This window comes from Hydra vulgaris, chromosome 15, assembly GCF_038396675.1.
Source record: "Hydra vulgaris chromosome 15, alternate assembly HydraT2T_AEP".
NCBI classification, from domain to species: domain Eukaryota; kingdom Metazoa; phylum Cnidaria; class Hydrozoa; order Anthoathecata; family Hydridae; genus Hydra; species Hydra vulgaris.
The window spans coordinates 344346-348056 of record NC_088934.1 but is presented as its reverse complement, the minus strand read 5'-3'; the positions used below and the strand labels follow the sequence as shown (position 1 = coordinate 348056).

Sequence of the window (3711 nt, the reverse complement as noted above, 5' to 3'; positions counted from 1 at the left end):
TCAGAATATTCAATTCTTGACAAACTTCAAGCTCTACACAAGAAGTATCAACTTTTGAAAAAACGTGTTACCCTGAAAGATACCAAAGATACTAGAGAAAATATTAAGAATGAATTCATTTCAACAATGGAACAGTTGTTTGACATAGGCAAAGATAACTTAGAGCAACTGATGAGAAGTGACAAAATAACACCAAGAACACAAGCTGCTATTGAAGAAGACCTAATTTCTATCTAGACCAGCAAACAGACAGGTAAGAGTATTAATTATATTGTAGCCTTTTTGTAAATTTCTCTATATTAATCAAATTGTTAGTAGCGCAGCTACTTTATGTAGGGCTTTCAGTCTGTCTGTCTTTCAGCTATCCATCTGTCTGTCCATCAGAGTAAGTTATTGCATTCTAATGTTATACATTTTTGTTTTAGGAAGTGGTTTATTTCTAAGCCAGATAAAGAGCTAGCTACCATCATTGAGAAACGACTAGAAAGGTATAAAAGACAAGAACAAATGAAGAAAGAAAGATGTAAATCAGCTCCCCAACCACTTGATGAAAGTGATGAAAACTTGACGCCAACTAAGAAAAGGTAAAACAAGTGTCATAATTACTTTAAAACTGTTAAAAAACTTACTTCTTAAAAATGAAATCCTAACTTATTTATGTAAATATTTTAGATACAAGTCTGGTCCAGCCAATTTGGATATGTTTGACTCAACTTTGACAGATCCAGATTTTGCTGTAGAAGAAGACTCATTCGAAGGTAGTGATGATGACTTTGAATATGGTGCTGCTCATAATAAAACCCCAAAAGTCTTACCTAAAGGCTCAATGCAAGTAAATAAAAAGATTACAAGAGAAGAATTGATGGCAGTAACTACACCTATTTGTGCTAGAGGATTAATCAGCATTGAATTACAAACCCGGCTGTTGTCGTCTGTTGTTAATTATCTGGGAGGAGATGTTAATCAGATGGGCATTTCTAAATCTAGTATTTCAAGAGACAGAGCGAAAGTAATTGAACATCAAGGTAATTTTTAAAGGGACACCTAAAGAAAAAGTCTTTTATGCCAACTTTTTGCCAGTCAAAATTAGGTTTTTTTTTTCAAATCAAAAAGTTTTTCTTCAGATGCCATATTTCGTATCCCTGATTTTCTAATGTAAGTCTATTATAAATGAAAGTTATGATTAAAATCTTACTATACCTTTAAAGAGTGGAATATTTACCTAAAAATAAACCATCATAACAATAATATATTGTGTTAAAAATGATCTTTATTTAGGCAATACCATCAGAGAAAATTACAGAGAGACAATGGCTGGAAAACATCTTGCTCTCCACTTTGATGGCAAGCTGTTAAAACATTTAGATGAAAATACCTTGCAATCTGTTGTAAGAGATAGAGTTGCTGTCAGTGTTACTAGTCCTGAATTTGAGAATAAAAACGATCTCTAACTTGGTGTTTTACCTGCAGAGTCTGGCAAAGCTGTTGATGAAACAGAAATTATTCACAACTTACTTGAGTCCTTTGAAATATGCAATGAAATTTTCGCAATTGTTGCAGATACTGTGTTAACACAGGAGCCCATGGAGGGATTATAACCAGGTTGTGCTATATTTTGGGAAAACCTGTTCTCTGGCTGTTATGCAGACATCACATGTTTGAAATAGCAATACATAAGGCAATTGTAATTGTCCTTGGACCTACTGCTGCACCAGATAGACAGTTCTATAAAGATTTCAAGAAGGACTGGGAAGTATATCACGCCATAATTCAAAAAGCTAACCTGTCTGAGTTTAAGAAATTTGATGAGAAGAAGCTGGAAGTTGGATCTGAATTTCATAAACTTTACCTGGAAGCTCAGGAATATCTGAAGTTTGCTCTTAATCACGAAGTGTTTCCAAGAGATGATTATAATCATCTAGTTAAGTATGCTGCTTTTTATTTAAATGTCTCATCACCAAAGCTGAATGGTTTTAAAATTTATCAACCAGGAGCCAATCACAATGCTCGTTTTATGGCTGACAGTCTTTACAATTTAGCTATTGTTATGACATCAGGTATAATAGATTTTCTGCCTAAAGATCAGTTACCTCACCTGGAAAAGTCAGCTTTTATATGTGCAGTTTTTTATGCTCCATGGTATTTACGTTCATACAAAGCAGAATATGCTGTTAAGAATGATTTCCTGTCATTCAAGTCAGCTTATGTTATACAACAAGAGTTTGATGTCAAAATTGACAATGCTTTTCTGAAATTTTTTCAGCAACACTCTTGGTACCTTGCCCCAAAGGTTGCTGTGTTAATACTGGCAGATCCAGATTTTGAAGAGAAGCTTGCAGTTCTAGACAAGCTGTTGACCTTTGAGGTACCAGATATCAACACTATTCCCAATGGTAAACCTGATGCTGTCCTAGTTTTACCAACCTCTGAGGTAACAGAGTTGATTACAGAGGAAAGTTGGGCTCTTTTCATTGTTCTAGGCATACAGGACGAAATTCCTACCTGGAAAACAGGTTAAGCTGCTGGAAAGCTGGAGGAAAATGATTCCTATATATCATTTTGTGAGTTTGTAAAATCTCTAAATGTTACAAATGACACAGCAGAGCGGAATATCAATCTTATACAAAGATATATCAGTAGCACATTAAAGGAGGACAAAAAACAAGATATACTGCTAGTTGTCAGAGAGCACAGGGCATTAATATCATTAGAAGCTGACCAAAGTGCACTGGCCAAATTGTAAAATATCTGTTATAGTAACAATATTAGATTTTAAACTAAAAAATACCTTTCCTAATTTTTTTATTTCTTCATTTTCAAAAAGAATATTTTTTTTCAGAAAAAAACAACGATTTCTCGTATTTGCGTAAAAACCTAAAATCATCTTCCAGCACTAAATATAGTCCTAGAGAGTTAAAATTTGGTTTATATACTTCTTTTTATGTATAGAACAGGTATTTATACCGCGACCTTTCATTTTCTGAAAATCGTGATATTTTGGCATGGCCTAATATATATACATATATCTATATATATATATATATATATATATATTTATATATATATATATATATATATATATATATATATATTTATATATATATATATATATATATATATATATATATATATATATCGTTTGATTTAGTGTTGTATTAAAATAATACAAAACTCTTGTTCGTTGAAAAGTGCTCAATATTTAGGAAATTTGTTTTGATTATATATAAATTTTAAAACAGAGCGATTTATAGTCATAATTAAAAACGATAAAGAAAAAACTTTTATTATGGAACTTTAAGTTTCATGCCTAACAGCAATCATCAGCCATATATTACCACTTTATATGTAATATATGGTAATATATGTCTGATGATTGCCGTTGGCATGAAACTTAAAGTTCCATAATGAAAGTTTTTTCTTTGTCGTTTTTAATTATAATTATATATATATATATATATATATATATATATATATATATATATATATATATATATATCCAGTATTGGGCAAAACATTTGCAACCAACATCGAACAATGCTAGAAAGTGTTCCTAATTTTACATGTCTTAAAAACGAAACGAACTAATTACCAAAGCAAATAGTTCAAGTCTGGAGTCATAGCATGCCATGACATGAGCAATCAGCTGACAGGTGACAGCACACATGCAGAATTTCGTTGACAAGTGCCATTTTGCAGCGGACAAAACAAGTG

General features: G+C 31.9%; 1 long non-coding RNA gene across 1 annotated transcript; it reads left to right on the top strand.

The window, feature by feature from the left end:
• Positions 1 to 541: 541 nt before the first annotated feature.
• Positions 542 to 843, top strand: LOC136092257 (uncharacterized). The gene is made up of 2 exons (XR_010644302.1): positions 542 to 584; positions 673 to 843. It is a non-coding gene; the product is annotated as an uncharacterized LOC136092257 (long non-coding RNA).
• The last annotated feature ends 2868 nt before the right edge of the window (positions 844 to 3711 follow it).